Source organism: Talpa europaea (genome assembly GCF_964194135.1).
Source record: "Talpa europaea genome assembly, chromosome: 3".
Lineage (NCBI taxonomy): Eukaryota > Metazoa > Chordata > Mammalia > Eulipotyphla > Talpidae > Talpa > Talpa europaea.
The window spans coordinates 69,155,311-69,168,338 of NC_140069.1; the positions used below are offsets into that span (position 1 = coordinate 69,155,311).

General features: G+C 36.2%; 1 protein-coding gene across 1 annotated transcript in view; it reads right to left on the reverse strand.

Annotated features, from left to right (window-relative positions):
* Positions 1–13,028, reverse strand: part of SPIDR (scaffold protein involved in DNA repair) — a gene marked incomplete at both ends in the record, with an annotated part of 537,674 nt that overhangs the window by 28,712 nt on the left and 495,934 nt on the right. The gene's annotated exons all lie outside the window — the stretch shown is intronic.

Here is a 13,028-nt window from a genome sequence, read left to right on the forward strand (position 1 = left end):
AAGTGTGGCCCTGCCTATAGAGCTGTCAGAAGCCAGGAATAGCACCAATCAACATATTCACAGCATCACTACCCTTGTGGAGTCTGCTGTAACAGTGCTGGTCTGGGTCTGGCCATGAGTTCATGTAGTCCCAGAAGAAGCACCCCAAGGAGATGCCCACCAGTACCAGTAACAGAGTGGCTTAACACATAGAACAAATTAGAAAACAATAGGGGGAAGGAAAAATACAAATAACCAGGTAAGTCATCTGGGGAAGGTCACACCACAAAAAGACAATCAGCCACTAGAACTGAACAACAGTGACATGGAAGAACTTCTCTACCTTTTAGATACCGAATTTAAAATCATCATGATTAAAACACACAAAGAGGGCCTTCCCTCTTTGTGCAGGCAGTTGAGCACATTACTGTGGGCTGTCCACGGCATCTGCAGTGCTGGTTCCATCCCGGCCGGCCAGCGAGGGTCCCACATGGAGGGGCAGACCTCTCCTGTCTCGACCGCTGCTCCCCTCAGCAGTGTATTTTGTCAGTCTGCCTGTTCTGTTCCCCACTCTGTCTCTGGTGGATCCTCTCACCCTCCCGTGCATCTGGCCTGTGCCCTGGTTCTTGTATAAATAAGTAAATCTTAAAAACACACACACACACACACACACACACACAAAGAATATGAAAAGGAAAACAATGACATGAGAAATATAATTAATGAACTGAAGAATGAAATTGAGTCATTAAAGAAGGAAATGAAGGATACACAGGAGATTAAAAGATTAATGGAGGAGCTAAAGAACTCTGGGGAATGCAACAAAACAGAATTGATGAAAAAGAAGAATGAATCGAAGATACAGATATAAAAGGAACCAAAGAGAAAAGGAAAAGGAAGGATGAAGGAAAAAGAATGAAGAAATAATATGAGAGCTATCGGAACTATCATGAAGAAAGGAAATATAAGAGTCATAGGATTCCCAGAAGGTGAGGAGAGAGACAAAGAAACTGAGGAACTATTTAAGGAGATATCGAAGAGAACTTCCCAAACATGAAGAAGGAGATGAAAACAGACATACAGGAAGCACAAAGAACACCAAATTACCAAAATGGAAGGAAAACTACAGCAAGACACAACAGTGAAGATTCCAAGAGTCCAAGAGTCAAGACAAGGGGAAAATAACGAAGCTGACAAGGAGGAAGAAACAGATAACTTATATAGGAAAACCAGTAAGGCTGACATCAGACTTCTCTGAAGAAACACTACTGGCAAGAAGAGAATGGAGTGACATATTCAACAAACTCCAAAACATCAAATGCCAACCAAGAATACTTTGCCCTACAAAGCTCTCCATCCTTTATGAAGGAAAAATAAGGACCTTCTTGGAAAAACAAAAACTCCAGAAGTTCATTACTATTAATCCCTTACTCCAAAAACCATTACAAGTTCTAAAGCTAAAACCAACAGAGGAATGAATAAGAATAAGGCAAGGAATAAAAATCACAAAAAGGCAAAAAATAAATAGCAAAATACAGATGCCAATGTATCATTATTAACCCTAAATGTAAATGGACTAAACCTATCAATAAAAAGACACAGGCTGCATTAAAAAATAAAACACAACCTTCTGTTGTCTCCAGGAAATACATTAACTACAAAGGATAAACACAGACTGAAAGTAAAAGGTTGGAAAACAATCCCACAAGCATGTGGACCAAAAAAGAAGGCAGGAACTGCTATACCTATATCAGATGAAAATAGACTTCAAAGTAAAAAAGGTAAAAAGCGAAATAGAAGGAGACCAAATTATGATTAAGGGGACAGTATATCAGGAAGACATAATACTCAACATATACTCACCAAATGAAGGAGCACCAAAATCTATGAGACAATTATCACTAGCTCTGAAAACAGAGAAAATACATACAAGGAGACTTTACCACTGACTCTAACCATTGCACAGAATGAGACAAAAAATAAACAAGCCCACTGGAGACCTAAATAAAAACCTAGATCTCATGGGTTTAACAGATATCTATAGGGTACTGCATCCAAAAAAAATCTGAGAACACATTTTTCTCATGTGCACAAGGATCATTCTCCAGAATTGATCACATATTGGGCCACAAGACAAACATCAAGAGATGCATTAAAGTCAAAATCATAACAACTATCTTTTCTGATCATAAAGGCATCAAACTAGAAATAAAACAATGAAAAGAAAGCAAAGCACCCTCCAACTTCATGGAGATTGAAAGTCACATTACTGGAAGACCACTGGATTAAAGAGGAGATCAAAGAAGAAATTAACATACACTGAGTCAAGCGACAATGAGGACACAACTTTCCAGAATGTATGGGATGCAGTAAAAGCAGTAATAGGAGAAAAGCAAAAGCAATAGCAATACAGGCTTGCATCAAGAAACAAGAAAGAACACAAAGAAACAACCTAACCTCCCCTCTCAAAGAACTAGAGATTAAGATTAAATTAAAATCAGTACAAGAAAGGAAATAATGAAAATCAAAGCAGAGACAAAATAGAAATTAAAAAAAATTCCAAAAGATCAATGAAACCAAAAGTTGGTTCTTTGAGAAAATAAACAGAATAGACAGACCTCCAGCCAGGCTCATGAAGAAAAAAACAGAGAAAACATAAAAAACGGGATCATAAACAAAAGAGGAGAAATTACAACAGATGCAGTAGAAATCAAAAGAATAATCAGAGCTGGAAGCGATCATGCTCAGCGAAATAAGCCAGAAAGAAAAAGAAAAATACTGGATGGGCTCACTCACAGCAGGAATTTAGAAAACCTAAATAAGGGACCAGGAAAAAGGCTAATTGCAATAAAGTAAAAATCAAAATCAATAAGCAACTATAAACCAGAAACACAGTACGGGGAGGGGAAAGAAGGAAGAAGGATCAAAACAAGGGGAGGTGGGAATTGTATGGGGAATATAACCAAGATGAAAATGCATACATTGTGCAAAAATGAAAAATGATGTAAAAATATATTAAAGCTCATCATCCATTTATGATAAAGATCATTGAAATTCTCAGGATACAAGGAACATACCTCAACAACATAAATGCCATATATAACAAGCCTATAGCCAATATCGTTTTCAATGGTGAAAAGTTGAAAGCATTTCCCTTAATAAAACAAGGATGTCTTCTCTCACCACTGCTTTTCAAAATAATACTTACAGCCAGAGCAACAAGACAAGAGAAAGACATACAAGGAATCCAAATAGGGAAAGAAGAAGTAAAACTATCACTTTTCACAGATGATATGATAATATACATAGAGAACCCCAAAAACTCCACAGAAAAACTAATGAAATTAATCAATTAGTTTAGTAAAATAGCAGGATACAAAATCAACACACAAATATCAGTAGTTTTCCTATATAGAAACCATAAATCTGAAGAAGAAATCAAGAAACCATTTCTTTTATAATTGACACAAAAAATTCAAATACTTGGGAATAAATCTAACAAAAAAGGTAAAGGACCTATACAAAGAAAACTATGAAGTAATGTTAAAAGAAATAAAAGAAGACACAAAGAAATGGAAAGACATCCCCTGCTCTTGGATTTGAAGAATTAACATTATCAAAATGGCTATCCTACTAAAAGCAACTTACAGATTCAATACTACTCCAACAAAAATTTCAATGCCATTCTTCAAAGAAATAGAACAGATATTGATAAAATTCATATGGAGCCACCAAAAACCCTTAATAGCCTAAGTGCTCCTGAAAAAAAAGAAAAGCAGGGAATGGAGGTGTCACTCTCCCAGAGTTCGGACTTCAAATTATTCTACAAAGCCCTAACAATCAACACTGCATGGTACTGGAGCAAGAACAGACACACAGACCAATGGAAATGAAGAGAAAACCCAGAAATAAATGCACACATTTAGTTAATTAATCTTTGAAAAAGGAACAAAGTAGATGCAATGGAGCAAAGAAAGTTATGCTACAAGAAAAAGAATGAAGTTTGACTTCTACCTCACACACAAAAAACATGCACAAAAAACAACTCAAAATGGATTAAAGAACTAGACATAAGAACTGAAACTATAAAATATATAGAAGAAATTATAGGCAAAACACTACAAGACAGACACCTCAGTAACATCTTTAAATACACATCATCCTAAGCAAAGATAGTGAAGGAAATGATAAACAGCTGGGCGTACATCAAATTGAAGAGCTTCTGCACAAAAAAAGAGTCTAATCAAAACAAAGAGACACTCCACTGATTGAGAAAATATTTGCACACAATAGTAATGATAAGGGACTGATCACAAAAATCTACAAAGAGCTGACACGACAACAAAAATAAATAATCCAGTCAAAAAATGGGTGGAAGAGCTAAAAAGACACTTCTCCAAAGAGAAAATGCAAATGGCCAACAGGCATACGAAAAAATGTTCAACATCCCTTGTAATCAGGGAAATGTAAATCAAAACCACAATGAGAATGGCATATATTAAAAAAACTAGCAACAAGTGTTGGCAAGGATGTGGAGAAAAAGGAACTCTACCACACTGCTGGTGGAAGTGCAAACTCCTAGGTATCTACCCAAAGGACACAAAAACATTAATTCAAAAGGACACCTGCAGCTCTATGTTTATTGCAGCACTATTTACAATAGCTAAGCTATGGAAACAACCCAAATGCCCAAGATTAGATGAGTGGATCAAGAAGATGTGGTATATATACACAATGGAATATTACTCAGCAATCAAGAAAGACAAACTCATGCCATTTGCAGAAACATGGATGGAACTGGAAAGGATCATTCTCAGTGAAATAAGCCAGAAAGAAAAAGTATCGCCTGGTCTCACTTAAAAGAGGAATGTAGAGTATCCAAATAAGGGATCAGGAAAAAAAAAGCAACTATAATAAAGTAACAATAAAAATCACCAGACAACTATAAACCAGAGACATTCTACAGGGGGGAGAAGGGAGTAGGATTAAAACAGGAGTGGGAAGTGGGGCCTCCCTGGTGGCGCAGTGGTTGAGCGCTGGGTTTCGAGGCTGCCTGCAGCCTCTGCAGCGCTGGTTTGACCCCTGGCCACCGGGTGGGGGTCCCACATGGTGCGCAGACCTTCCCTGCCTCCCGCTGCTCCCCTCAGCAGTGTACTTCATCAGTCTGCCTGCTCTGCTCTCCCTTCTAACTCTGGTGAATTCTCTCACCTTCTCGCACTTCTGACTGTACCCAGTGCCTGTATAAATAAATAAATACATGTTAAACAAAAAAACAAAAAACAGGGGTGGGAAGAGTAGAAGGGCCCATGGGTCAATGGGTGGTGGGATTTTCACGGGGACTATAACCGAGATGAAAATCAGTAATCAAAAAAGATAAACTAATGCCACCCGCAGCAACATGGATGGAACTAGATGTGATTGTGCTCAGTGAAATAAGTCAGAAGGAAAAAGAAAAATATCAGATGGTTTCACTTTAGGGAGAATATAGGGGAACCATATAAGGCATCAGGGGAAAACTAATAACAATAAAAAACTAAACAAAATTAACAGGCAAGTATAAATCAGAGACATTCTGCACAGGTGGGAGAGGGACAGGAATCAAAACAAGGGAGGGAAGAGCACAAGGGACTATGGTGATGGTGCACAGGTGGATTGGTGGTGGGAATTCTATGGGGACTACACCTGAGATAAGAATGCAAACGTTGTACAAAAATGAACAATGATGTAAAAAATAAATAAATAAATTATATATATAAAAAAAACCAATCTGGTTTTCTGGTCATTATTCTTATCATTATTGTTTAGCTTATCAACTTCTGGCTTTGCTCTAAAATTTCCCAATGGAGGACATCATTTTTAACTACAGAATTACCTTGTGAAAGAACAGAATAAAATTCAGAGCTTGATAAAAGATGAGTCTAAATATTCTCTTCTTTGTATAGAATAGAAACATAATTCTTTCTTGATAGTGACAGAGTTTATCAACTTTCCTAAATTTTTGGAGTTTCTGTTCTGTGGGGTCCCACAGTACCCCATAAAGACAGGATTCTGTGGTCTGAAAAAAGACAAAGATGTCCACTCTCTCCACTACTATTCAACACAGTATTAGAAGTTCTAGCTATAGCAATTAGGCAAGAGAAAGCAATAAAGTAAATCCAAATCAGGAAAGAAGTAAAGCCATCATTATCTGCAGATGATATGATAAGATACATAGAGAATCCCAAAGAGTCCATGGTAAAACTGAAACAATAAAACAGTTTAGAGAGTGACAAGATACAAAATCAACAGACAAAAATCAGTTGCCTTCCTATATACAAACAATAAACTAGAAGAATTTAAGAAAGCCATTCAATTTACAATCTCAGCAAACAAACAACAACAAAAAACCCTGGTAATAAACCTATCAATGATGGTGAAGGACCTTTACAAGGAAAATGAAAAACACTGTTAAGAGAAATAGAAGAAGACACAAAGAAATGGAAAGATATACCCTGCTAATGGATTGGAAGACTTAACACTGTCAAAATGGCCATCCTACCCAAAGCAATTTATGGATTCAATATGATCCCACTAAAAATACAAATGGCATTCTTCAAAGAAGTAGAACAAAGATTATGAAATTCATATGGAACCACAAAAAACCTGAATAGCCAAAACTCTCCTGATTAAAAAGGGGAATAATGGAAGTGTTGCACAATTGGACTTCGAACTGTAACATAAAGGCATAATAATTACAGCAATATTATACTAGAATAAAAACAGACACAAAGATCAATGGAATAGAATTGAGAGCTCAGAAATAAAACCACACATTTAAGGGCAATTAATATATAACAAAGGTGCAAAGTATATACATTGCATCAAGGAAAGCCTCTTCAATAAATGGTACCAGGAAAGTTGGACTGCCACATACAAAAGAATGTAACTAGACCATCATCTCACACAATACATGAAAATCAACTCCAAATATATAAAAGACTTGGATGTAAGATCTGAAATCTGAAATCATAAATACATAGAAGAAAACATAGGCAAAAAATTATGACATAAACCTCAGAAACAGGTTTATGGACTCATCTCTTGCAACAAAGAGAAAATAAACAACTAGTATGGTATCAAACTAAAAAGCTTCAACACATCAAAAGGGACAGTGACCAAAACAAAGAGACACCCTACCAAGTAGGAAAAATATTCGCAAACCATACATCTGATAGAGGATTGATATAGAAGATCTACAAAAGTACTTACACAACAAAGAAAACAAATAACGCAATCAAAAAATGGGCATAAGAGCTAAATAGTCACTTCTCCAAAGAAGATATGCAGATGGCCAACAGACATGAAAAAATGCTCATTCATCACTTGTCATGAGGGAAAGCAAATCAAAACCACAATAAGATCCCACCTCACACCTGTGAGAATGTCCCATATCAAAAACCCCACAAACAACAAGTTCTGGTGAGGGTGTGGAGAAAAAGAAAGCCTATTACAGTGTTGGTGGGAATGTAGATTGGTCCAGCCCCTATGGAAAGATATGTGGAGATTCCTCAAAAGACTGAAATTGGATTTACTATATGACCCAGCAATTCTACTCTTAGGTATTTACCCAAAGAACACAAAAACACACTAATTTGAAAGTAAACGTGCACTCCTATGTTTATAGTGGCACTATTTTTTTATAATATAATTTACTTATATATATTTTACATCATTGTTCATTTTTGTGCAATGATTGCTTTCTCCTCTCATGTGCAGTCCCCATAGAATTCCAACAACCAATTCACCTGTGCACCATCCCCATAATCCCTTGTGCTCTTCCCTCTCCTGTTTTGATCCCTCCTCCTTTCCCTCCCCTGCAGAATGTCTTATTTATAGTTGTCTGTTAATTTTTTACTGTTATTATTTTTCCCCCGATCACTTATTTTTCCCCCTGATCACTTATCCCCCTATATTCCTCCTATAAGTGAAACCATTGATTTATTTCTATTTCCTTCTGACATTTCATTGAGCATAATCCTGTCTAGCGCCATCCATGTTGTTGTGAATGAGATATCTTTTTAGATTGCTGAATAGTATTCCATTATGTATATATACCACATATTTTTGATCCAGTCATCTATTTTTGGGCATTTGGGTTGTTATAAATAGTGTATAGCAGTACTATTTTCAATGGCTAAGATATGGAAACAACTTAAATGCCACAGATAAAGATGTACATATACACAATATAATATTTATTCAGTGATCAAAAATCAGAAATTCATAACATATGTGGCAACATGGATAGGACTGGAAGGGATTATTCTAAATGAAGTGGGCCAGAAGGAGAAAGATAAATACCATATTTTTTCACTTATATGTGGAATCTTAAGACACCAAACAAAGGATCAGACAAAGACAAAGTGTACAACTGACCCTTGAAAGCAGACCATAGATCTGAGACACTCTGAAGGGGAGAAGGAAATAGCAGGAATGAGGAAATAACAGAAAGTGTGGCAGAAGATTATGAGTACTTTGGTGGTGGGAAAACTATGGCGACCGCATCTCAGGGAGATAGCCTACACTGTGAAAAAATAACCAAGGGTACTTAAAAAATAAAAACTGAGATAACTCACATATTGAAAAAAAATCACAATCTTTTACAGTGTAGAGTGCACCAGTTTTTAGCATATTCACAGTACTGTGTAACCTTAACTTCTGTCTAATCCATCTAATTTTTATTACCCCCAATAAGGCCCGAGATACACACACATGAGTAGTTACTCTCATTCCCTCCTGGTCCCTGGCATCCATTAATCTACTCTTTGTTTTTGAATTTTCTCTTCTGGAAAATTTATATAAATGGAATAATACAATATGCAGTCTTTTGTTTCTACTTTCTTTCACCTAGCATAATGTTTTTAAGGTTCATCCATGGTGTAGTATGTATTAGCACTTTATTTCTTCTTATTGCTGAATAATATTGGTATGGATACAGAAAATACATCTATATCCATGGTAAATAGGTAACATTTTATTAAGTCATTCATAAATTGATAGACATTTGGTTGCTTCCATTTCTCAGCTGCTATGAAAACTGCTGCTATGAACATCTACTGATAAGTTTTTGTGTGGACATGTGTTTTCAGTTGTCTTGGGTAGATAATCTAGGGGTGGATGGCTGGGTCATATGGTAACTCTAGGTTTAACTTTTTAAGGAACTGACAAACTTTTCCACAATACTGAACAATTTTACTTTCCTACCAACAATGTGTGAGGGTTATAAATTCGATTCTTATTTTCAGTTAATTATAGACATACACATATACACTTAGGTATATATACATAGAAGTGTGTATATATACATAAGTAAACATAACATTTTATATATAGAAGGATTTGTTAAGAAACTTAGTATTCTCTACATTCACTTTCAATTTTATACATTTTTAACTTTATAAAAATTTATAAGAACAAATACTAATGAACTGTATTTTGAAAATAAAAGCCTAGGACTGTTCAAAACAGCGGCAAACAGTGGAGAGAAGTACCATATAGTGGAAAGAACATCCTGTGTGGTCACAAAAGGTCCTGGTCTGAGGCTAACTATAAGCTTCCAGTCATGGGTCTGTGGACATATTACCCAGTCACAGGCACTAGAGAGAATGTGTCTTTTGTGCTTGAGTGTTACATGAATGGCAACTGCTATTGTATTACTGGTATTCTTAGGTTGCCATCTGTACCTTACAATAAGCTCACTAAGAAGTATCATAATTTGTTCACAAGGATTCAACTACTTTTTTAAAAAAATCATTAATTTGATTTAAATACATTTATTTAAATTTAAATTAATTTGGATTAATTACACATTCACAAAAATACAAAGATTGTAAAGAGACTTACTGTGTACTTTTCCATATAAATATATTATATATATAGTGTCTATACCATTTTATCACAGATATACATTCTTATAACCACCACAATCCAGATACAGAGGTACAGTAAATCTTCACTTTAGGCTGTTTATAGGTTCTTGGAAATTGTGACTAAGTAAAATAATGTAAATGAAACTTGGTCTTTCAACCATCTTCAATCTTAGAATTGTTTTTTTCTCACTAATGTTGTAATAAGTGATGTTGAATGATGTTATTTGAAGACCTGCTGTATTCCATCACCTCAAGAATCTCCCTCATGTTCATCTTTTAAGTTCTTCCCACTATTTCTACCAATCCAAACCCCCTAGAATCATTAGTCTGTTTCCCATCTCTCTAATTTTGTTATTTGTGGATACTATGTGAATAGAATTATACAGTATGTGACATGTTCAGAGTGGCTTTTTTCCCCCATTCAGCATACAAGCCTTGACATCCATGTTGCATGTACTAATACTTGGCCCATTTTATTGCTGAGCAGTATCCATGACATAGCAATACCCCAGTTTCATTAGTCACTTACTTTTTTAGGATATTTTAAATGTTTTCAGTTTTTGGTTAATACAAATAAAACTATTACAAAGAATATGTATGGGTTTTTATTTGAATGTAGATTTTAATTTCACTGGATAAATGCTGAGTAGTGCAAGTCTATGTTCACTTTTTTATTTAGTTTTTAATTTTTAAATATTAAAATTCCAACTAAGGTTTGCAGTTTGAATTTTTTTCTCTCATTGCTCTTTTTTATTTTTTAAAATTTTTAAAATTTTATATATTTTTTACATCATTTTTCATTTTTGCACAATGTATGCATTTCATCTTGGCTATAGTCCCCATACAATTCCCACCACCCTTGTTTTGATCCTACTCCCTTCTCTCCCCTGCTCCTCATAGTGTGTCTCTGGTTTATAGTTGCTTGTTAATTTTGATTTTTACCTTATTATAGTTAGTCTTTTTCCTGGTCCCTTATTTAGGTTTTCTAAATTCCTGCTGTGAGTGAGCCCATCCGGTTTTTGAATTTTGACATACATTTTTCAGTGGTTTCATATAGTTTCTATGTAACATCTGCATACAATAAAGGCTTTCAAGTCTAGAAGAATATTGCATTATTAATAAATTTGGTCTCAACAAAAATGCTTTGCCTAAAGATTAAAGGACTCTCAAACATCATAAAAGTTAAATATTAAATATTTATAATATTAAAATAACATTTCAAATTTTTTAATATTTTTTTTTCATTTTTTACATCATTGTTCATTTTTAAACAATATTTGCTTCCCCCACCCCCTCAGGTGTAGTCCCCATAGAGTTCATAGAGTTTCCTTCACCAACGCACCCGTGCACCATCACCTCAGTCCCCTGTGCTCCTCCCTTTCTCCTCTCCCTTCTCCCTCTCCCTCCTCCTTCCCTGCAGTATGTCTCTGATTTATAATTGTCCGTTTTTGCTTTGTTGTGTGTTTTGTACTGTTATTATTTTTTTTACACTGATGTCTTATTGGGTTTCCCTATATTCCTGCTATAAGTGGAACCATCGGATATTTTTCTTTTTCCTTCTGGCTTATTTCACTGAGCATAATTCCTTCCAGTTCCATCCACGTTGCTGTGAATGGCATGAGTTTCTCTTCTTTGATTGCTGAATAATATTCCACTGTGTATTTATGCCACATCTTCTTGATCCAGTCATCTATTTTTGGGCATTTGGGTTGTTTCCATTTCCAGGTTTTACCTATTGTAAATAGCGCTGCAATGTACATAGGGGTACAGATAGTCTTTTGAATTTGGGTCCTTTGGGTAGTTCCCTAGCAGGCTGAGGAATCTTCATACAGCTTTTCATAGTGGTTGGACCAGTTTGCATTCCCACCAGCAATGTAGGAGAGTACCTTTTTTACCACATCCTTGCCAACATTTATTGTTGCTTTTTTTTTTTTTTTGATATGTGCCATTCTTACTGGTGTAAGGTGGTATCTCAGTGTGGTTTTAATTTACATTTCCCTATATCTTTTTTTTTTAAGATTTATTTATTTATGCATACAAGAACTGGGTACAGGCCAGCATTGTGGGGGGTGAGAGGATTCACCAGAGATAGATTGGGGAACAGAACAGGCAGATCGACGGAAATACACTACTGAGGGGAGCAGTGGGCAAGTCAGGAGAGGCCTGCAGGGCCATGTGGATTGGTCCCTGGCCGGGGATCAAACTCATGCTGCAGTGGCGGCAGACTGCTTCATAGGTTGCATCTTAACCTTTTGTGCCACCAAGGAGGCCCCATTTCCCTAGATCTTTACTTTTTTTTTAATAGAGGCATGTTTATTTATTTGTTTGTTTGTTTGTTTGTTTGTTTTGTTTATACATGCACTGGGTACAGTCAGAAGCGCGGGAGGGTGAGAGAATTCACCAGAGCCAGAGCGGGGAGCAAAACAGACAGAAGGACCGAAGTACACTGCTGAGGGGAGCAGCGGGCGGCAGGAGAGGTCTGTGAGCCATGTGGGACTCTCCTCTGGTGGCCGGGGAGCAGCTGGGGATCGAACCGGAGCCGCAGAGGCCGCAAGCAGCTTCGCAACCCAGCGCTCAACCGCTGCGTCACTGGGGAGGCCCTTCCCTGCATCTTTAAAGACTCATCACCCAAAGCAAAGAAAGTCAAGGAAAAGATAAACAGCTGGGATTACATCAAACTGAAAAGCTTCTGCACAGCAAAAGAGACATTAACCAAGACAGAGAGACACCCCACTGATTAGGAAAAAATCTCTGCATTCCATCCAACTGATAAGGGGCTGATCACAAAGACAGGCAAAGAACTCACAGCACTCAACAAAAACAAAATAAACAATCCAGTCAAGAAATGAGCAGAAGAATTCAAAAGACATTTCTTCAAAGAAGAAATGCAAATGGCAATATGGAAAAATGTTTAACATTTCAACTTCTTAATAGATGAGGCAAATCTAGTTTTTAAATTTGCATTTTAAAAATCAGTTAAAAAGCATAACATCAATGAAACTTGACTGGACAGATATGAAATTTCTGCAAAGAAATTAACATTGTGTATTAGACAACTTAAATATTAACATTACTTAACAAATGAATATATATGACTTTGCTGCATGTTATTCTTTCTCAATGACATGTTCAGGTTCACTC